This window comes from Heterodontus francisci, chromosome 14 (genome assembly GCF_036365525.1).
Source record: "Heterodontus francisci isolate sHetFra1 chromosome 14, sHetFra1.hap1, whole genome shotgun sequence".
Taxonomy (NCBI): Eukaryota; Metazoa; Chordata; class Chondrichthyes; order Heterodontiformes; family Heterodontidae; genus Heterodontus; species Heterodontus francisci.
The window spans coordinates 8,872,673-8,898,309 of NC_090384.1; positions in this window are offsets into that span (position 1 = coordinate 8,872,673).

Below are 25,637 nucleotides of genomic sequence, written 5' to 3' on the forward strand. Positions count from 1 at the left end.
TCACTGGGGTACACTTCCACAGGCACTGTCGCTCACTGGGGGACACTTCCACAGGCACTGACTCTGAATGAGGTAAACTTCCACAGGCACTGGCTCTGAATGGTGTAAACTTCGACAGGCACAGACTCTCACTGGGGTACACTTCCACAGGCACTGACTCTGAATGGGGTAAATTCCACAGGCACTGACTCTCACTGGGATCACTTCCACAGGCACTGAATCTGAATGGGGTAAACTTTGGCAGGCACTGGCTCTCACTGGGGTACACTTCCACAGGCACTGACTCTCACTGGGGTACACTTCCACAGGCACTGACTCTGAATGGGGTAAACTTCGACAGGCGCTGAATCTGAATGTGGCAAACTTCTACAGGTACTGAATCTGAATGGGGTAAACTTCCACAGGCACTGACTCTCACTGGGGTACACTTCCACAGGCACTGACTCTGAATGGGGTAAACTTCCACAGGTGCTGAATCTGAATGTGGTAAACTTCCACAGGCACTGAGTCTGAAAGGGGTAAACTTCCACAGGCACTGACCCACACTGTGGTGCACTTCCACAGGCACTGACTCTGAATGAGGTAAACTTCCACAGGCACAGACTCTCACTGGGGTACACTTCCACATGCACTGAATCTGAATGGGGTAAACTTCCACAGGCATTGACTCTCACTGTGGTGCACTTCCACAGGCACTGACTCTCATTGGGGTACATTTCCACAGACACTGACTCTCACTTGGGTACACTTCCACAGGCACAGACTCACACTGGGGTACACTTCCACATGCACTGAATCTGAATGGGGTAAACTTCCAGAGGCATTGACTCTCACTGGGGTACTCTTCCACATGCACTCAATATGAATGGTGTAAATTCCACAGCCACTGACTCTCACTGGGGTACACTTCCACAGGCACTGAATCTGAATGGGGTAAACTTCCCGAGGAACTGACTCTGAATGGGGTAAACATCCACAGGCACTGACTCTGAGTTGGTTACAGTTCCACAGGCAATGACTCTCAGTGGGGTACACTTCGACAGGCACTGACTCTCACTGGGATACACTTCCACAGGCACTGACACTAAATGGGGTAAACCTCCACAGGCACTGACTCTCACTGGAGTGCTCTTCCACAGGCACTGACTCTGAATGGGGGAAACCTCCACAGGCACTGACTCTCACTGGCTACACTTCCACAGGCACTGACTCTGAATGGGGTAAACTTCCACAGCCAATGACTCTCAGTGGGGTACAATTCGACAGGCACTGACACTGACTGGGGTAAACTTCCACAGGCACAGTGTCTCACTGGGGTACACTTCCACAGGCACTGACTCTCACTGGGTTACACTTCCACAGGCACTGACTCTGAATGGGGTAAACTTCCACAGGCACTGACTGTCACTTGGGTACACTTCTGCAGGCACTGAATCTGAATGGGGTAAACTTCCACAGGCACTGACTCTCACTTGGGTACACTTCTTCAGGCACTGACTCTCACTTGTGTACACTTCTACAGGCACTGACTCACACTTGGGTACACTTCTGCAGGCACTGACTCTCGCTGGTGTACCTTTCCACATGCACTGACTATGAATGGGATACACTTCTATAGGCAGTGACTCCTAATGGAGAGCCGCTCCCCAGCTACTGAATCTCACTGGGGTACACTTCTACAGGCACTGACTCTCACAGGGGTACATTTGCACTGGAACTGACTCTCACTGGGGTACACTTCTACAGGCACTGAATCTGAATGGGGTTAACATCTACAGGTACTGAAGCTGAATGGGGTAAACATCCACAGGCACTGACTCTCACTGGGGTAAACTTCCACAGGCACTGACTCTGAATGGGATAAACTTCCAGAGGCACTGACTGTCACTGGGGTACAATTCCACAGGCACTGACTCTGAATGGGGTAAACTTCCACAGGCACTGACTCTCACTTGGGTACACTTCGACAGGCACTGACTCTCACTGGGGTAAACTTCCAAAGGCACTGACTCTCACTGGGGTACACTTCCACAGGCACTGACTCTGAATGGGGAAAACTTCCACAGGCACTCACTCTGAATGGGGTAAACTTCGACAGGCACTGAATCTGAATGTGTTAAACTTCTACAGGCACTGAATCTGAATGTGCTAAACGTTTACAGGCACTGACTCTCACTGGGGTACACTTCCACAGGCACTGACTCCGAATGGGGTAAACTTCCAAAGGCACAGACTCTCACTGGGGTACACTTCCAGAGGCAATGACTCTCACTGGGGTACACTTCCACAGGCACTGTCGCTCACTGGGGGACACTTCCACAGGCACTGACTCTGAATGGGGTAAACTTCCACAGGCACTGACTCTGAATGGTGTAAACTACCACAGGGACAGACTCTCACTGGGTTACACTTCCACAGGAACTGACTCTGAATGGGGTAAATTCCACAGGCACTGACTCTCACTGGGATCACTTCCACAGGCACTAAATCTGAATGGGGCAAACTTCGGCAGGCACTGGCTCTCACTGGGGTACACTTCCACAGGCACTGACTCTCACTGGGGTACACTTACACAGGCACTGACTCTGAATGGGGGAAACTTCCAAATGCACTGACTCTCACTGGGGTACACTTCCACAGGCACTGAATCTGAATGGGGTAAACTTCCACAGGCACTGACTCTGAATGGGGTAAACTTCGACAGGCACTGAATCTGAATGTGGCAAACTTCTACAGGTACTGAATCTGAATGGGGTAAACTTCCACAGGCACTGACTCTCACTGGGGTACACTTCCACAGGCACTGACTCTGAATGGGGTAAACGTCCACAGGTGCTGAATCTGAATGTGGTAAACTTCCACAGGCACTGAGTCTGAAAGGGGTAAACTTCCACAGGCACTGACCCTCACTGTGGTGCACTTCCACAGGTACTGACTCTGAATGATGTAAACTTCCACAGGCACAGACTCTCACTGGGGTACACTTCCACATGCACTGAATCTGAATGGGGTAAACTTCCACAGGCACTGACTCTCACTGGGGTACACTTCCACAGGCACTGACTCTGAATGGGGTAAACTTCCACAGGTGCTGAATCTGAATGTGGTAAACTTCCACAGGCACTGAGTCTGAAAGGGGTAAACTTCCACAGGCACTGACCCTCACTGTGGTGCACTTCCACAGGTACTGACTCTGAATGGTGTAAACTTCCACAGGCATTGACTCTCACTGTGGTGCACTTCCACAGGCACTGACTCTCATTGGGGTACATTTCCACAGACACTGACTCTCACTTGGGTACACTTCCACAGGCACAGACTCACACTGGGGTACACTTCCACATGCACTGAATCTGAATGGGGTAAACTTCCACAGGCATTGACTCTCACTGGGGTACAATTCCACATGCACTCAATATGAATGGTGTAAATTCCACAGCCACTGACTCTCACTGGGGTACACTTCCACAGGCACTGAATCTGAATGGGGTAAACTTCCCGAGGAACTGACTCTGAATGGGGTAAACATCCACAGGCACTGACTCTGAATTGGTTACAGTTCCACAGGCAATGACTCTCAGTGGGGTGCACTTCGACAGGCACTGACTCTCACTGGGGTACACTTCCACAGGCACAGAGTCTCACTGGGGTACACTTCCACAGGCACTGACTCTCACTGGGTTACACTTCCACAGGCACTGACTCTGAATGGGGCAAACTTCCACAGGCACTGACTGTCACTTGGGTACACTTCTACAGGCACTGAATCTGAATGGGGTAAACTTCCATCGGCACAGAATCTGAATGGGGTAAACATCCACTGGCACTGACTCTCACTTGGGTACACTTCTACAGGCACTGAATCTGAATGGGGTAAACTTCCACAGGCACTGACTCTCACTTGGGTACACTTCTTCAGGCACTGACTCTCACTGGCGTACATTTCCACAGGCACTGACTCTCACTGGGGTACATTTCCTTTGGCACTGACTCTCACTTGGGTACACTTCTACAGGCACTGACTCACACTTGGGTACACTTCTGCAGGCACTGACTCTCGCTGGTGTACCTTTCCACATGCACTGACTATGAATGGGATACACTTCTATAGGCAGTGACTCCTAATGGAGAGCCGCTCCCCAGCTACTGAATCTCACTGGGGTACACTTCTACAGGCACTGACTCTCACAGGGGTACATTTGCACTGGCACTGACTCTCACTGGGGTACAGTTCTACAGGCACTGAATCTGAATGGGGTTAACATCTACAGGTACTGAAGCTGAATGGGGTAAACATCCACAGGCACTGACTCTCACTGGGGTAAACTTCCACAGGCACTGACTCTGAATGGGATAAACTTCCAGAGGCACTGACTGTCACTGGGGTACACTTCCACAGGCACTGACTCTGAATGGGGAAATCTTCCACAGGCACTGACTCTGAATGGGGTAAACTTCGACAGGCACTGAATCTGAATGTGTTAAACTTCTACGGGTACTGAATCTGAATGGGCTAAACGTTTACAGGCACTGACTCTCACTGGGGTACACTTCCACAGGCACTGACTCCGAATGGGGTAAACTTCCAAAGGCACAGACTCTCACTGGGGTACACTTCCAGAGGCAATGACTCTCACTGGGGTACACTTCCACAGGCACTGTCGCTCACTGGGGGACATTTCCACAGGCACTGACTCTGAATGGGGTAAAATTCCACAGGCACTGACTCTGAATGGTGTAAACTTCCACAGGGACAGACTCTCACTGGGTTACACTTCCACAGGCACTGACTCTGAAAGGGGTAAATTCCACAGGCACTGTCTCTCACTGGGATCACTTCCACAGGCACTGAATCTGAATGGGGTAAACTTCCACAGGCACTGGCTCACACTGGGATACACTTCCACAGGCACTGACTCTCACTGGAGTACACTTACACAGGCACTGACTCTGAATGGGGTAAACTTCCAAATGCACTGACTCTCACTGGGGTACACTTCCACAGGCACTGAATCTGAATGGGGTAAACTTCCACAGGCACTGACTCTGAATGGGATAAACTTCGACAGGCACTGAATCTGAATGGGGTAAACTTCCACAGGCACTTAACTCTCACTGGGATACACTTCCACAGGCACTGACTCTGAATGGGGTAAACTTCCACAGGTGCTGAATCTGAAAGGGGTAAACTTCCACAGGCACTGAGTCTGAAAGGGGTAAACTTCCACAGGCACAGACCCTCACTGTGGTGCACTTCCACAGGCACTGACTCTGAATGAGGTAAACATCCACAGGCACAGACTCTCAATGGGGTACACTTCCACATGCACTGATTCTGAATGGGGTAAACTTCCACAGGCATTGACTCTCACTGGGGTACACTTCCACATGCACTCAATATGAATGGGGTAAATTCCACAGCCACTGACTCTCACTGGGGTACACTCCACAGGCACTGAATCTGAATGGGGTAAACTTCCCCAGGAACAGACTCTGAAAGGGGGAAACTTCCACAGGCACTGACTCTGAATTGGTTACAGTTCCACAGGCAATGACTCTCAGTGGGGTACTCTTCGACAGGCACTGACTCTCACTGGGGTACACTTCCACAGGCACTGACACTGAATGGGGTAAACTTCCACAGGCACTGACTCTCACTGGAGTGCTCTTCCACAGGCACTGACTCTGAATGGGGTAAACCTCCACAGGCACTGACTCTCACTGGGGTACACTTATACAGGCACTGAATCTGAATTGGGTAAACTTCCACAGGCACTGATTCTCACTTGGGTACACTTCTTCAGGCACTGACTCTCACTGGGGTACATTTCCACAGGCACTGACTCTCGTTGGGGTACATTTCCACAGGCACTGACTCTCACTTGGGTACACTTCTGCAGGCACTGACACTCACTTGGGTACACATCCGCAGGCACTGACTCTCACTGGGGTATATTTCCACAGGCACTGACTCGCAATGTTGTACATTTCCACATGCACTGACTCTGAGTGGGGTTCACTTCTATAGGCACTGAATCTGAGTGGTGTAAACTTCTTGAGGTACTGAATCTGAATGGGGTAAACTTGCACAGGCACTGACTCTGAATGGGGTAAACCTCCACAGACACTGACTCTCACTGGGGGACATTTACACATGCACTGACTCTGAATGGGGTAAACGTCCACAGGCACTGACTCTAACTGGGGTACACTGCGACAGGCACTGAATCTGAATGTGCTAAACTTCTACAGGTACTGAATCTGAAAGGGGTAAACTTCCACAGGCACTGACTCTCACTGGTGTACACTTCCACAGGCACTGACTCTGAATGGGGTAAACTTCCACAGGTGCTGAATCTGAATGGGGTAAACTTCCACAGGCACTGAGTCTGAAAGGGGTAAACATCCACAGGCACTGACTCTCACTGGGGTGCACTTCCACAGGCACTGACTCTGAATGAGGTAAACTTCCACAGGCACTGACTCTGAATGGGGTAAACGTCTACAGGCACTGAATATGAATGTGGTAAACTTCTACATGTACTGAATCTGAATGGGGTAAACTTCCACAGGCACTGAATCTGAATGGGGTAAACTTCCACAGGCACTGACTCTGAATGGGGTAAACTTAGACAGGCACTGAATATGAGTGTGGTAAACTTCTACAGGTACTGAATCTGAATGGGGTAAACTTCCACAGGCACTGACTCTCACTGGGGTACACTTCCACTGGCACTGACTCCGAATGGGGTAAACTTCCAAAGGCACTGACTCTGAATGGGGTAAACTTCGACAGGCACTGAATCTGAATGTGGTAAACATCTACAGGGACTGAATCTGAATGGGGTAAACTTCCACAGGCACTGACTCTCACTGGGGTACACTTCCACAGGCACTGACTCTGAATAGGGTAAACTTCCACAGGTACTGAATCTGAATGGGGTAAACATCCACAGGCCATGACTCTCAGTGGGGTACACTTCGATAGGCACTGACTCTCACTGGGGTAAACTTCCAAAGGCACTGACTCTGAATGGGGTAAACTTCCACAGGCAATGACTCTCACTTGGGTACACTTCGAAGGGCACTGACTCTCACTGGGGTAAACTTCCAAAGGCACTGACTCTCACTGGGGTACACTTCCACAGGCACTGGCTCTGAATGGGGTAAACTTCCACAGGCACTGACTCTGAATGGTGTAAACTTCGACAGGCACTGAATCTGAATGGAGTAAACTTCCACAGGCACTGACTCTCCCTGGCGTACACTTCCACTGGCACTGACTCCGAATGGGGTAAACTTCCAAAGGCACTGACTCTCAGTGGTGTACACTTCCACAGGCACTGACTCTGAATGGGGTAAACATCCACAGGCACTGACTCTGAATGGGGTAAACTTCGACAGGCACTGAATCTGAATGTGGTAAACTTCCACAGGTACTGAATCTGAATGGGGTAAACTTCCACAGGCACTGACTCTCACTGGGGTACACTTCCACAGGCACTGAATCTGAATGGGGTAAACTTCCACAGGCACTGACTCTCCCTGGGGTACACTTCCACTGGCACTGACTCCGAATGGGGTAAACTTCCAAAGGCACTGACTCTCACTGGTGTACACTTCCATAGGCACTGACTCCGAATGGGGTAAACTTCCACAGGCACTGACTCTCACTGGGGTACACTTCCACAGGCACTGACTCTGAATGGGGTAAACTTCCACAGGTACTGAATCTGAATGGGGTAAACTTCCACAGGCACTGAGTCTGAAAGGGGTAAACGTCCACAGGCACTGACCCTCACTTGGGTACACTTGTGCAGGCACTGACTCTCACTTGGGTGCACTTCTACAGGCACTGACTCTCACTGGCGTACATTTCCACAGGCACTGACTCTGAGTGGGGTACATTTCCACATGCACTGACTCTGAGTGGGGTACACTTCCATAGGCAGTGACTCCTAATGGAGAGCCGCTTCCCAGCCTCTGAATCTCACTGGGGTACACTCCTACAGGCACTGACACTCACTCGGGTCCAGTTCCACAGGGACTGACTCTCACTGGGGTGCACTTCCACTCGCACTGTCTCTGAATGGGGTACACTTCCACAGGCACTGAATCTGAATGGCGTAAACATCCACAGGTACTGACTCTGAATGCGGTAAACTTCCAGAGGCAATGACTCTCACTGGGGTACACTTCCACAGGCACTGACTCTCACTGGGGTACACTTCCACAGGCACTGACTCTGAATGGGGTAAATTTCCACAGGTACTGAATCTGAAAGGGGTAAACTTCCACAGGCACTGACCCTCACTTGGGTACACTTCTGCAGGCACTGACTCTCTCTGGGGTACATTTTCACAGGCACTGACTCTCACTGGGGTGCATTTCCACAGGCACTGACTCTCACTTGGGTGCACTTCTACAGGCACTGACTCTCACTGGCGTACATTTCCACATGCACTGACTCTCACTGGGGTACATTTCCACATGCACTGACTCTGAGTGGGGTACACTTCCATAGGCAGTGACTCCTAATGGAGAGCCGCTTCCCAGCCACTGAATCTCACTGGGGTACACTCCTACAGGCACTGACACTCACTCGGGTCCAGTTCCACAGGGACTGACTCTCAATGGGGTGCACTTCCACAGCCACTGACTCTGAATGGGGTACACTTCCACAGCCACTGACTCTGAATGGGGGACACTTCCACAGGCACTGAATCTGAATGGCGTAAACATCCACAGGTACAGACTCTGAATGGGGAAAACTTCCAGAGGCAATGACTCTCACTGGGGTACACTTCCACAGGCATGGACTCACACTGGGGGACACTTCCACAGGCACTGACTCTCACTGGGGTACACTTCCACAGGCACTGAATCTGAATGGGGTAAACTTCCACAGGCACCGTCTCTCACTTGGGATCACTTCTTCAGGCACTGACTCTCACTTGGGTACACTTCTACAGGCACTGACTCTCACTTGGGTATACTTCTGCAGGCACTGACTCTCACTGGTGTACCTTTCCACGTGCACTGACTCTGAATGGGTTACACTTCTATAGGCAGTGACTCCTAATGGAGAGCCGCTCCCCAGCCACTGAATCTCACTGGGGTACACTTCTAAAGGCACTGACTCTCACAGGGGTACATTTCCACTGGCACTGACTCTCACTGGGGCACTCTTCCGCAGGCTCTGACTCTGAATGGGGTAAACTACCACAGGCACTGACTCTCACTGGGGTACACTTCCACAGGCACTGAATCTGAATGGTGTAAACTTCCACAGGCACTGACTCTCACTTGGGTACACATCTTCAGGCACTGACTCTCACTGGGGTACATTTCCACAGGCACTGACTCTCACTGGGGCACACTTCCGCAGGCACTGACTCTGAATGGGGTAAACTACCACAGGCACTGACTCTCACTGGGGTACACTTCCACAGGCACTGAATCTGAATGGGGTAAACTACCACAGGCACTGACTCTCACTGGGGTACACTTCCACAGGCACTGAATCTGAATGGGGTAAACTTCCACAGGCACTGACTCTGAATGGGGTAAACGTCTACAGGCACTGAATATGAATGTGGTTAACTTCTACATGTACTGAATCTGAATGGGGTAAACTTCCACAGGCACTGAATCTGAATGGGGTAAACTTCCACAGGCACTGACTCTGAATGGGGTAAACTTAGACAGGCACTGAATATGAGTGTGGTAAACTTCTACAGGTACTGAATCTGAATGGGGTAAACTTCCACAGGCACTGACTCTCACTGGGGTACACTTCCACTGGCACTGACTCCGAATGGGGTAAACTTCCAAAGGTACTGACTCTGAATGGGGTAAACTTCGACAGGCACTGAATCTGAAGGTGGTAAACTACGACAGGGACTGAATCTGAATGGGGTAAACTTCCACAGGCACTGACTCTCACTGGGGTACACTTCCACAGGCACTGACTCTGAATAGGGTAAACTTCCACAGGTACTGAATCTGAATGGGGTAAACATCCACAGGCCATGACTCTCAGTGGGGTACACTTCGATAGGCACTGACTCTCACTGGGGTAAACTTCCAAAGGCACTGACTCTGAATGGTGTAAACTTCCACAGGCAATGACTCTCACTTGGGTACACTTCGAAGGGCACTGACACTCACTGGGGTAAACTTCCAAAGGCACTGACTCTCACTGGGGTACACTTCCACAGGCACTGGCTCTGAATGGGGTAAACTTCCACAGGCACTGACTCTGAATGGGGTAAACTTCGACAGGCACTGAATCTGAATGGAGTAAACTTCCACAGGCACTGACTCTCCCTGGCGTACACTTCCACTGGCACTGACTGCGAATGGGGTAAACTTCCAAAGGCACTGACTCTCACTGGTGTACACTTCCATAGGCACAGACTCTGAATGGGGTAAACATCCACAGGCACTGACTCTGAATGGGGTAAACTTCGACAGGCACTGAATCTGAATGTGGTAAACTTCCACAGGCACTGAATCTGAATGGGGTAAACTTCCACAGGCACTGACTCTCCCTGGGGTACACTTCCACTGGCACTGACTCCGAATGGGGTAAAATTCCAAAGGCACTGACTCTCACTGGTGTACATTTCCATAGGCACTGACTCCGAATGGGGTAAACTTCCACAGGCACTGACTCTCACTGGGGTACACTTCCACAGGCACTGACTCTGAATGGGGTAAACTTCCACAGGTACTGAATCTGAATGGGGTAAACTTCCACAGGCACTGAATCTGAAAGGGGTAAACGTCCACAGGCACTGACCCTCACTTGGGTACACTTGTGCAGGCACTGACTCTCACTGGGGTACATTTCCACAGGCACTGAATCTCACTTGGGTACACTTCTACAGGCACTGACTCTCACTGGTGCACACTTCCATAGGCACTGACTCTGAATGGGGTAAACTTCCACAGGCACTGACTCTGAATGGGGTAAACTTCGACAGGCACTGAATCTGAATGTGGTAAACTTCCACAGGTACTGAATCTGAATGGGGTAAACTTCCACAGGCACTGACTCTCACTGGGGTACACTTCTGCAGGCACTGACTCTCACTGGGGTACATTTTCACAGGCACTGACTCTCACGGGGGTGCATTTCCACAGGCACTGACTCTCACTTGGGTACACTTCTACAGGCACTGACTCTCACTGGCGTACATTTCCACAGGCACTGACTCTCACTGGGGTACATTTCCACATGCTCTGACTCTGAGTGGGGTACACTTCCATAGGCAGTGACTCCTAATGGAGAGCCGCTTCCCAGCCACTGAATCTCACTGGGGTACACTCCTACAGGCACTGACGCTCACAGGGGTACATTTCCACAGGCACTGAGTCTGAATGTGGTAAACTTCCACAGGCATTGACTCTCACAGGAGTACACTTCCACAGGCACTGAATCTGAATGGGGTAAACTTCCACAGGCACTGACTCTCACTGGGGTACACTTCCACAGGCACTGAATCTGAATGGGGTAAAGTTCCACAGGCACTGACTCTGAATTGGTTACAGTTCCACAGGCAATGACTCTCAGTGGGGTAAACTTCGACAGGCACTGACTCTGACTGGGGTAAACTCCCACAGGCACTGTCTCTCACTGGAGTACACTTCCACAGGCACTGAATCTGAATGGCGTAAACTTCCAAAGGCACTGACTCTCACTGGGGTACACTTCCACAGGCTCTGACTCTGAATGGGGTAAACTTCCACAGGCACTGTCTCTCACTGGGGTACACTTCCACAGGCACTGACTCTGAATGGGGTAAACTTCCACAGTCACTGACTCTGAGTTGGTTACAGTTCCACAGGCAGTGACTCTCAGTGGGGTACACTTCGACAGGCACTGACTCTGACTGGGGTACACTTCCAAAGGCACTGTCTCTCACTGGGGCACACTTCCACAGGCACTATCTCTGAATGGGTTATACTTCCACAGGCACTGACTCTCATTGGAGTACTCTTCCACAGGCATTGACTCTGAATGGGGTAATCTTCCACAGGCACTGACAGTCACTCGGGTCCAGTTCCACAGGGACTGACTCTCACTGGGGTACACTTCCACAGGCACTGACTCTGAATGGGGTACACTTCCACAGGCACTGATTCTGAATGACGTAAACTTCCAAAGGTACTGACTCTGAATGGGGTAAACTTCCAGAGGCAATGACTCTCTCTGAGGTACACTTCCACAGGTACTGACTCGGAATGGGGTAAACCTCCACACGCACTGACTCTGATTGGGGTACACTTCCACATGCACTGAATCTAAATGGGGTAATCATCCACAGGCAATGACTCTCAGTGGGGTACACTTCGATAGGCACTGACACTTCCTGGGGGAAACTTCCAAAGGCACTGACTCTGAATGGGGTAAACTTCCACAGGCACTGACTCTCACTTGGGTACACTTCGACAGGCATTGAATCTCACTGGGGTAAACTTCCAAAGGCACTGACTCTCACTGGGGTACACTTCCACAGGCACTGACTCTGAATGGGGTAAACTTCCACAGGCAATGACACTGAATGGGGTAAACTTCGACAGGCACTGAATCTGAATGTGGTAAACTTCTACAGGTACTGAATATGAATGGGGTAAACTTCCACAGGCACTGACTCTCCCTGGGGTACACTTTCACTGGCACTGACTCCGAATGGGGTAAACTTCCACAGGCACTGACTCTCACTGGGGTACACTTCCACAGGCACTGACTCTGAATGGGGTAAACTTCCACAGGTACTGAATCTGAATGGGGTAAACTTCCACAGGCAATGAGTCTGAAAGGGGTAAACTTCCACAGGCACTGACCCTCACTTGGGTACACTTCTGCAGGCACTGACTCTCACTGGGGTACATTTTCACAGGCACTGACTCTCACTGGGGTGCATTTCCACAGGCACTGACTCTCACTTGGGTACACTTCGACAGGCACTGACTCTCACTGGCGTACATTTCCACAGGCACTGACTCTCACTGGGGTACATTTCCACATGCACTGAATCTGAGTGGGGTACACTTCCATAGGCAGTGACTCCTAATGGAGAGCCGCTTCCCAGCCACTGAATCTCACTGGGGTACACTCCTACAGGCACTGACACTCACTCGGGTCCAGTTCCAAAGGGACTGACTCTCAATGGGGTGCACTTCCACTCGCACTGTCTCTGAATGGGGTACACTTCCACAGGCACAGACTCTGAATGGGGCAAACGTCCACAGGCACTGACTCTGAATGGGGTAAACTTCGACAGGCACTGAGTCTGAATGGGGTAAACTTCTACAGGCACTGAATCTGAATGGGGTAAACTTCCACAGGCACTGACTCTCCCTGGGGTACACTTCCACTGGCACTGACTCCGAATGGGGTAAATTTCCAAAGGCACTGACTCTCACTGGTGTACACTTCCATAGGCACTGACTCCGAATGGGGTAAACTTCCACAGGCACTGACTCTCACTGGGGTACACTTCCATAGGCACTGACTCCGAATGGGGTAAATTTCCAAAGGCACTGACTCTCACTGGTGTACACTTCCACAGGCACTGACTCTGAATGGGGTAAACTTCCACAGGTACTGAATCTGAATGGGGTAAACTTCCACAGGCACTGAGTCTGAAAGGGGCAAACTTCCACAGGCACTGACCCTCACTTGGGTACACTTCTGCAGGCACTGACTCTCACTGGGGTACATTTTCACAGGCACTGACTCTCACTGGGGTGCATTTCCACTGGCACTGACTCTCACTTGGGTACACTTCTAAAGGCACTGACTCTCACTGGCGTACATTTCCACAGGCACTGACTCTCACTGGGGTACATTTCCACATGCACTGACTCTGAGTGGGGTACACTTCCATAGGCAGTGACTCCTAATGGAGAGCCGCTTCCCAGCCTCTGAATCTCACTGGGGTACACTCCTACAGGCACTGACACTCACTCGGGTCCAGTTCCACAGGGTCTGACTCTCACTGGGGTGCACTTCCACTCGCACTGTCTCTGAATGGGGTACACTTCCACAGGCACTGAATCTGAATGAGGTAAACTTCCACAGGCACTGACTCTCTCTGAGGTACACTTCCACAGGTACTGACTCGGAATGGGGTAAACCTCCACACGCACTGACTCTGATTGGGGTACACTTCCACATGCACTGAATCTAAATGGGGTAATCATCCACAGGCAATGACTCTCAGTGGGGTACACTTCGATAGGCACTGACACTTCCTGGGGGAAACTTCCAAAGGCACTGACTCTGAATGGGGTAAACTTCCAAAGGCACTGACTCTCACTGGGGTACACTTCCACAGGCACTGACTCTGAATGGGGTAAACTTCCACAGGCAATGACTCTGAATGGGGTAAACTTCGACAGGCACTGAATCTGAATGGGGTAAACTTCCACAGGCACTGACTCTCCCTGGGGTACACTTCCACTGGCACTGACTCCGAATGGGGTAAACTTCCAAAGGCACTGACTCTCACTGGTGTACACTTCCATAGGCACTGACTCTGAATTGGGTAAACTTCCACAGGTACTGAATCTGAATGGGGTAAACTTCCACAGGCACTGAGTCTGAAAGGGGTAAACTTCCACAGGCACTGACTCTCACTGGGGTGCACTTCCACTCGCACTGTCTCTGAATGGGGTACACTTCCACAGGCACTGAATCTGAATGGGGTAAACTTCCACAGGCACTGACTCTCTCTGAGGTACACTTCCACAGGTACTGACTCGGAATGGGGTAAACCTCCACACGCACTGACTCTGATTGGGGTACACTTCCACATGCACTGAATCTAAATGGGGTAATCATCCACAGGCAATGACTCTCAGTGGGGTACACTTCGATAGGCACTGACACTTCCTGGGGGAAACTTCCAAAGGCACTGACTCTGAATGGGGTAAACTTCCACAGGCACTGACTCTCACTTGGGTACACTTCGACAGGCACTGACTCTCACTGGGGTAAACTTCCAAAGGCACTGACTCTCACTGGGGTACACTTCCACAGGCACTGACTCTGAATGGGGTAAACTTCCACAGGCAATGACTCTGAATGGGGTAAACTTCGACAGGCACTGAATCTGAATGTGGTAAACTTCTACAGGTACTGAATCTGAATGGGGTAAACTTCCACAGGCACTGACTCTCCCTGGGGTACACTTCCACTGGCACTGACTCCGAATGGGGTAAACTTCCAAAGGCACTGACTCTCACTGGTGTACACTTCCATAGGCACTGACTCTGAATTGGGTAAACTTCCACAGGTACTGAATCTGAATGGGGTACACTTCCACAGGCACTGAGTCTGAAAGGGGTAAACTTCCACAGGCACTGACTCTCACTGGGGTACACTTCCACAGGCACTGACTCTGAATGGGGTAAACTTCCACAGGTACTGAATCTGAATGGGGTAAACTTCCACAGGCACTGAATCTGAAAGGGGTAAACTTCCACAGGCACTGACCCTCACTTGGGTACACTTCTGCAGGCACTGACTCTCACTGGGGTACATTTTCACAGGCACTGACTCTCACTGGGGTGCATTTCCACAGGCACTGACTCTCACTTGGGTCCACTTCTACAGGCACTGACTCTCACTGGCGTACATTTCCACAGGCACTGACTCTCACTGGGGTACATTTCCACATGCACTGACTCTGAGTGGGGTACACTTCCAAAGGCAGTGACTCCTAATGGAGAGCCGCTTCCCAGCCACTGAATCTCACTGGGGTACACTCCTACAGGCACTGACACTCACTCGGGTCCAGTTCCACAGGGACTGACTCTCACTGGGGTGCACTTCCACTCGCACTGACTCTGAATGGGGTACACTTCCAGAGGCAATGACTCTCACTGGGGTACACTTCCACAGGCACTGACTCTGAATGGGGTACACTTCCACAGGCACTGACTGTGAATGGGGTAAACTTCGACAGGCACTGAATCTGAATGTGGTAAACTTCTACAGGTACTGAATCTGAATGGGGTAAACTTCCACAGGCACTGACTCTCCCTGGGGTACACTTCCACTGGCACTGACTCCGAATGGGGTAAACTTCCAAAGGCACTGACTCTCACTGGTGTACACTTCCATAGGCACTGACTCCGAATGGGGTAAACTTCCAAAGGCACTGACTCTCACTGGTGTACACTTCCATAGGCACTGACTCTGAATTGGGTAAACTTCCACAGGTACTGAATCTGAATGGGGTAAACTTCCACAGGCACTGAGTCTGAAAGGGGTAAACTTCCACAGGCACTGACTCTCACTGGGGTACACTTCCACAGGCACTGACACTGAATGGGGTAAACTTCCACAGGTACTGAATCTGAATGGGGTAAACTTCCACTGGCACTGACTCCGAATGGGGTAAACTTCCACAGGCACTGACTCTCACTGGGGTACACTTCCACAGGCACTGACTCTGAATAGGGTAAACATCCATAGGTACTGAGTCTGAAAGGGGTAAACTTGCACAGGCACTGACCCTCACTTGGGTACACTTCTGCTGGCACTGACTCTCACTGGGGTACACTTCTACAGGCACTGAATCTGAATGTGGTAAACTTCTACAGGTACTGAATCTGAATGAGGTAAACTTCCACAGGCACTGACTCTCTCTGAGGTACACTTCCACAGGTACTGACTCGGAATGGGGTAAACCTCCACACGCACTGACTCTGATTGGGGTACACTTCCACATGCACTGAATCTGAATGGGGTAAACATCCACAGGCAATGACTCTCAGTGGGGTACACTTCGATAGGCATGGACACTTCCTGGGGTAAACTTCCAAAGGCACTGACTCTGAATGGGGTAAACTCCCACAGGCACTGACTCTCACTTGGGTACACTTCGACAGGCACTGACTCTCACTGGGGTAAACTTCCAAAGGCACTGACTCTCACTGGGGTACACTTCCACAGGCACTGGCTCTGAATGGGGTAAACTTCCACAGGCACTGACTCTGAATGAGGTAAACTTCGACAGGCACTGAATCTGAATGGAGTAAACTTCCACAGGCACTGACTCTCCCTTGCGTACACTTCCACTGGCACTGACTCCGAATGGGGTAAACTTCCAAAGGCACTGACTCTCACTGGTGTACACTTCCATAGGCATTGACTCTGAATGGGGTAAACATCCACAGGCACTGACTCTGAATGGGGTAAACTTCCACAGGCACTGACTCTCACTGGGGTACACCTCCACAGGCACTGACTCTGAATGGTGTAAACTTCCACAGGTACTGAATCTGAATGGGGTAAACTTCCACAGGCACTGAGTCTGAAAGGGGTAAATATCCACAGGCACTGACCCTCACTTGGGTACACTTCTGCAGGCACTGACTCTCACTGGGGTACATTTTCACAGGCACTGACTCTCACTTGGGTACACTTCGACAGGCACTGACTCTCACTGGTGTACATTTCCACAGGCACTGACTCTCACTGGGGTACATTTCCACATGCTCTGACTCTGAGTGGGGTACACTTCCATAGGCAGTGACTCCTAATGGAGAGCCGCTTCCCAGCCACTGAATCTCACTGGGGTACACTCCTACAGGCACTGACGCTCACAGGGGTACATTTCCACAGGCACTGACTCTGAATGTGGTAAACTTCCACAGGCATTGACTCTCACAGGAGTACACTACCACAGGCACTGAATCTGAATGGGGTAAACTTCCACAGGCATTTACTCTCGCTGGGGTACACTTCCACAGGCACTGAATCTGAATGGGGTAAAGTTCCACAGGCACTGACTCTGAATTGGTTACAGTTCCACAGGCAATGACTCTCAGTGGGGTAAACTTCGACAGGTACTGACTCTGACTGGGGTACACTTCCACAGGCACTGACTCTGAATGGGGTAAACTTCCACAGGCACTGTCTCTCACTGGAGTGCACTTCCACAGGCACTGAATCTGAATGGCGTAAACTTCCAAAGGCACTGACTCTCTCTGGGGTACACTTCCACAGGCTGACTCTGAATGGGGTAAACTTCCACAGGCACTGTCTCTCACTGGAGTACACTTCCACAGGCATTGAATCTGAATGGCGTAAACTTCCAAAGGCACTGACTCTCACTGGGGTACACTTCCACTGGCACTGACTCCGAATGGGGTAAAGTTCCAAAGGCACTGACTCTCACTCGTGCACACTTCCATAGGCACTGACTCTGAATGGGGTAAACTTCCACAGGCACTGACTCTGAATGGGGTAAACTTCGACAGGCACTGAATCTGAATGTGGTAAACTTCCACAGGTACTGAATCTGAATGGGGTAAACTTCCACAGGCACTGACTCTCACTGGGGTACACTTCCACAGGCACTGACTCTGAATGGGGTAAACTTCCACAGGTACTGAATCTGAATGGGGTAAACTTCCACAGGCACTGAGTCTGAAAGGGGTAAACTTCCACAGGCACAGACCCTCACTTGGGTACACTTCTGCAGGCACTGACTCTCACTGGGGTACATTTTCACAGGCACCGACTCTCACTCGGGTGCATTTCCACAGGCACTGACTCTCACTTGGGTACACTTCTACAGGCACTGACTCTCACTGGCGTACATTTCCACAGGCACTGACTCTCACTGGGGTACATTTCCACATGCTCTGACTCTGAGTGGGGTACACTTCCATAGGCAGTGACTCCTAATGGAGAGCCGCTTCCCAGCCACTGAATCTCACTGGGGTACACTCCTACAGGCACTGACGCTCACAGTGGTACATTTCCACAGGCACTGACTCTGAATGTGGTAAACTTCCACAGGCATTGACTCTCACAGGAGTACACTACCACAGGCACTGAATCTGAATGGGGTAAACTTCCACAGGCATTTCCTCTCACTGGGGTACACTTCCACAGGCACTGAATCTGAATGGGGTAAAGTTCCACAGGCACTGACTCTGAATTGGTTACTGTTCCACAGGCAATGACTCTCAGTGGGGTAAACTTCGACAGGCACTGACTCTGACTGGGGTACACTTCCACAGGCACTGACTCTGAATGGGGTAAACTTCCACAGGCACTGTCTCTCACTGGAGTACACTTCCACAGGCACTGAATCTGAATGACGTAAAATTCCAAAGGCACTGACTCTCACTGGGGTACACTTCCACAGGCTCAGACTCTGAATGGGGTAAACTTCCACAGGCACTGTCTCTCACTGGAGTACACTTCCACAGGCACTGAATCTGAATGGCGTAAACTTCCAAAGGCACTGACTCTCACTGGGGTACACTTCCACAGGCACTGACTCTGAATGGGGTAAACTTCCACAGTCACTGACTCTGAGTTGGTTACAGTTCCACAGGCAATGACTCTCAGTGGGGTACACTTCGACAGGCACTGACTCTGACTGGGGTACACTTCCAAAGGCACTGTCTCTCACTGGGGCACACTTCCACAGGCACTGTCTCTGAATGGGTTATACTTCCACAGGCACTGACTCTCACTGGAGTACTCTTCCACAGGCATTGACTCTGAATGTGGTAATCTTCCACAGGCACTGACACTCACTCGGGTCCAGTTCCACAGGGACTGACTCTCACTGGGGTGCACTTCCACAGGCACTGACTCTGAATGGGGTACACTTCCACAGGCACTGATTCTGAATGACGTAAACATCCACAGGTACTCACTCTGAATGGGGTAAACTTCCAGAGGCAATGACTCTCACTGGGGTACACTTCCACAGGCACGGACTCTCACTGGGGGACACTTCCACAGGCACTGACACTCACTGGGGTACACTTCCACAGGGACTGAATCTGAATGGGGTAAACTTCCACAGGCACCGACTCTCACTTGGGATCACTTCTTCAGGCACTGACTCTCACTTGGGGACACTTCTACAGGCACTGACTCTCACTTGGGTACACTTCTGCAGGCACTGACTCTCAATGGTGTACCTTTCCACGTGCACTGACTCTGAATGGGTTACACTTCGATCGGCAGTGACTCCAAATGGACAGCCGCTCCCCAGACAGTGAATCTCACTGGGGGACACTTCTACAGGCACTGACTCTCACAGGGGTACATTTCCACTGGCACTGACTCTCACTGGGGCACACTTCCACAGGCACTGAATCTGAATGGGGTAAACTTCCACAGGCACTGACTCTCACTGGGGTACACTTCTTCAGGCACTGACTCTCACTGGGGTACATTTCCACAGGCACTGACTCTCACTGGGGCACACTTCCGCAGGCACTGACTCTGAATGGGGTAAACTTCCACAGGCACTGAATCTGAATGGGGTACACTTCCACAGGCACTGACTCTAAATGGGGTAAAGTTCCACAGGCACTGAATCTGAATGGGGTAAACTTCCACAGGTACTGAATCTGAATGGGGTAAAATTCCACAGGCACTGAATCTGAATGGGGTTAACTTCTACAGGTACTGAAACTGAATGAGGTAAACTTCTACAGGTACTGAATCTGAATGGGGTAAAATTCCACAGGCACTGACTCTGAATGGGGTACACTTCCACAGGCACTGAATATGAATGTGGTAAACTTCTACAGGTACTGAAACTGAATGAGGTAAGCTTCTACAGGTACTGAATCTGAATGGGGTAAAATTCCACAGGCACTGAATCTGAATGGGGTAAACTTCCACAGGCACTGACTCTGAATGGGGTACACTTCCACAGGCACTGAATATGAATGTGGTAAACTTCTACAGGTACTGAAACTGAATGAGGTAAACTTCTACAGGTACTGAATCTGAATGAGGTAAACTTCCACAAGCACTGACTCTCACTGGGGTACACTTCCACTGGCACTGACTCCGAATGGGGTAAACTTCCAAAGGCACTGACTCTGAATGGGGTAAACTTCGACAGGCACTAAATCTGAATGTGGTAAACTTCTACAGGTACTAAATCTGAATGGGGTAAACTTCCACAGGCACTGACTCTCACTGGGGTACACTTCCACAGGCACTGACTCTGAATGGGGTAAACTTCCACAGGCACTGACCCTCACTTGGGTACACTTCTGCAGGCACTGACCCTCACTTAGGTACACTTCCACAGGCACTGACACTGAATGGGGTAAACTTCCACAGGCACTGACTCTCACTGAGGTACACTTCCACAGGTACTGACTCGGAATGGGGTAAACCTCCATGCGCACTGACTCTGATTGGGGTACACTTCCACAGGTACTGAATCTGAATGGGGTAAGCTTCCACAGGCACTGACTCTGAATGGGGTCATCTTCCACAGGTACTGAATCTGAATGGGGTAAACTTCCACAGGCACTGATTCTGAATGGCGTAAACTTCTAGAGGCAATGACTCTCACTGGGGTAAACGTCCACAGGCACTGACTCTCACTGGGGTACACTTCCACAGGCACTGACTCTGAATGGGGTAAACTTCCACAGGCACTGACACTCACTTGGATGCACTTCCACAGGCAATGACATTGAATGGGGTACACTTCCACAGGCAAAGACTCTCTTTGGTGCACACTTCCACATGCACTGACTCTGAATGGGGTAAACATCCACAGGCATTGACTCTCACTGGGGTACACTTCCACTGGCACTGAATCCGAATGGGGTATACTTCCACAGGCACTTGCTCTCACTGGGGTACACTTCCACAGGCACTGAATCTGAATGGGGTAAACTTCCCCAGGCACTGACTCTGAATGTGTAAACTTCCACAGGCACTGACTCTGAATTGGTTACAGGTCCACAGGCAATAACTCTCAGTGGGGTACTCTTCGACAGGCATTGACTCTGACTGGGGTACACTTCCACAGGCACTGTCTCTCACTGCGGTGCAGTCCCACAGTCTCTAGCTGTCACTTGGATACCGTTCCCTAGGCACTGACTCGAACTGGGGTACACTTCTGCAGGCACTGACTCTCACTTGGGTAAACTTCCACAGGCACTGACTCTCACTGGGGTGCACTTCAACAGGCACTGACTCTGAATGGGGTAAACTTCCACAGGCACAGACTCTGAATGGGGTACACTTCCACAGGCACTGAATCTGAATGGCGTAAACATCCACAGGTACTTACTCTGAATGGGGTAAAATTCCAGAGGCAATGACTCTCACTGGGGTACACTTCCACAGGCACGGACTCTCACTGGGGGACACTTCCACAGGCACTAACTCTCACTGGGGTACACTTCCACAGGGACTGAATCTGAATGGGGTAAACTTCCACAGGCACCGACTCTCACTTGGGATCACTTCTTCAGGCACTGACTCTCAATGGGTACACTTCTACAGGCACTGACTCTCACTTGGGTACACTTCTGCAGGCACTGACTCTCAATGGTGTACCTTTCCACGTGCACTGACTCTGAATGGGTTACACTTCGATCGGCAGTGACTCCTAATGGACAGCCGCTCCCCAGCCACTGAATCTCACTGGGGGACACTTCTACAGGCACTGACTCTCACAGGGGTACATTTCCACTGGCACTGACTCTCACTGGGGCACACTTCCGCAGGCACTGACTCTGAATGGGGTAAACTACCACAGGCACTGACTCTCACTGGGGTACACTTCCACAGGCACTGAATCTGAATGGGGTAAACTTCCACAGGCACTGACTCTCACTTGGGTACACTTCTTCAGGCACTGACTCTCACTGGGGTACATTTCCACAGGCACTGACTCTCACTGGGGCACACTTCCGCAGGCACTGACTCTGAATGGGGTAAACTACCACAGGCACTGACTCTCACTGGGTTACATTTCCAAAGGCACTGACTCTCACTGGGGTACACTTCCACAGGCACTGACTCTGAATGGGGTACACTTCCACATGCACTGACTCTGAATGGGGTAAAGTTCCACAGGCACTGAATCTGAATGGGGTAAACTTCCACAGGTACTGAATCTGAATGGGGTAAAATTCCACAGGCACTGACTCTGAATGGGGTTAACTTCTACAGGTACTGAAACTGAATGAGGTAAACTTCTACAGGTACTGAATCTGAATGGGGTAAAATTCCACAGGCACTGAATCTGAATGGGGTAAACTTCCACAGGCACTGACTCTGAATGGGGTACACTTCCACAGGCACTGAATATGAATGTGGTAAACTTCTACAGGTACTGAAACTGAATGAGGTAAACTTCTACAGGTACTGAATCTGAATGGGGTAAAATTCCACAGGCACTGAATCTGAATGGGGTACACTTCCACAGGCACTGAATATGAATGTGGTAAACTTCTACAGGTACTGAAACTGAATGAGGTAAACTTCTACAGGTACTGAATCTGAATGAGGTAAACTTCCACAGGCACTGACTCTCACTGGGGTACACTTCCACTGGCACTGACTCCGAATGGGGTAAACTTCCAAAGGCACTGACTCTGAATGGGGTAAACTTCGACAGGCACTAAATCTGAATGTGGTAAACTTCTACAGGTACTGAATCTGAATGGGGTAAACTTCCACAGGCACTGACTCTCACTGGGGTACACTTCCACAGGCACTGACTCTGAATGGGGTAAACTTCCACAGGCACTGACCCTCACTTGGGTACACTTCTGCAGGCACTGACCCTCACTTGGGTGCACTTCCACAGGCACTGACACTGAATGGGGTAAACGTCCACAGGCACTGACTCTCACTGAGGTACACTTCCACAGGTACTGACTCAGAATGGGGTAAACCTCCATGCGCACTGACTCTGATTGGGGTACACTTCCACAGGTACTGAATCTGAATGGGGTAAACTTCCACAGGCACTGAGTCTGAAAGGGGTAAACTTCCACAGGCACTGACCCTCACTTGGGTACACTTCTGCCGGCACTGACACTGAATGGGGTAAACCAACACAGGCACTGACCCTCACTTGGGTAAACTTCCACAGGCACTGACCCTCACTTGGGTACACTTCCACAGGCACTGACACTGAATGGGGTAAAGTTCCACAGGCACTGACTCTCACTGAGGTACACTTCCACAGGTACTGACTCGGAATGGGGTAAACCTCCATGCGCACTGACTCTGATTGGGGTACACTTCCACATGCACTGAATCTAAATGGGGTAAACATCCACAGGCAATGACTCTCAGTGGGGTACACTTCGATAGGCACTGACACTTCCTGGGGTAAACTTCCAAAGGCACTGACTCTGAATGTGGTAAACCTCCACAGGCATTGACTCTCACAGGCGTACACTTCCACAGGCACTGAATCTGAATGGGGAAAAATTCCACAGGCATTTACTCGCACTGGGTTAGACTTCCACAGGCACTGAATCTGAATGGGATAAAGTTCCACAGGCACTGACTCTGAATTGGTTACAGTTCCACAGGCAATGACTCTCAGTGGGGTAAACTTCGACAGGCACTGACTCTGACTGGGGTACACTTCCACAGGCACTGACTCTGAATGGGGTAAACATCCACCGGCACTGACTCTCACTGGAGTACACTTCCACAGGCACTGAATCTGAATGGCGTAAACTTCCACAGGCACTGACTCTCACTGGGGTACACTTCCACAGGCTCAGAGTCTGAATGGGGCAAATTTCGACCGGCACTGACACTCTCTGAGGTACAGTTCCACAGGCACTGACTCTCACTTGGGTAAATATCCACAGGCACTTACTCTCACTTGGGTACACTTCTACAGGCACTGAATCTCACTTGGGTACACTTCTACAGGCACTGACACTCACTGGGGTACATTTCCACAGGCACTGACTCTGAATGGGGTAAACCTCCACAGGCACTGACTCTGAATGGGGTACACTTCCACAGGCACTGACTCTGAATGGGGTAAACGTCTAGAGGCACTGAATATGAATGGGGTAAACTTCTACAGTTACTGAATCTGAATGTGGCAAACTTCCACAGGCACTGACTCTCACTGGGGTACACTTCCACAGGCACTGACTCTCACTGGGGTACACTTACACAGGTACTGACTCTGTATGGTGCAAACTTCCAAAGGCACTGACTCTCACTGGGGTACACTTCCACAGGTACTGACTCTGAATGGGGTAAACTTCCACAGGCACTGACTTTGAATGGGGTAAACTTCTACAGGTACTGAATCTGAAAGGGGTAAACTTCCACAGGCACTGACTCTCACTGGGGGACACTTCCACAGGCACTGAATCTGAATGGGGTAAGCTTCCACAGGCACTGACTCTGAATGGGGTAATCTTCCACAGGTACTGAATCTGAATGGGGTAAACTTCCACAGGCACTGATTCTGAATGGCGTAAACCTCTAGAGGCAATGACTCTCACTGGGGTACACTTCCACAGGCACTGACTCTGAATGGGGTAAACTTCCACAGGCACTGACACTCACTTGGATGCACTTCCACAGGCAATGACATTGAATGGGGTACACTTCCACAGGCAAAGACTCTCTTTGGTGCACACTTCCACATGCACTGACTCTGAATGGGGTAAACATCCACAGGCATTGACTCTCACTGGGGTACACTTCCACTGGCACTGAATCCGAATGGGGTATACTTCCACAGGCACTGACTCTGAATGTGTAAACTTCCACAGGCACTGACTCTGAATTGGTTACAGGTCCACAGGCAATAACTCTCAGTGGGGTACTCTTCGAC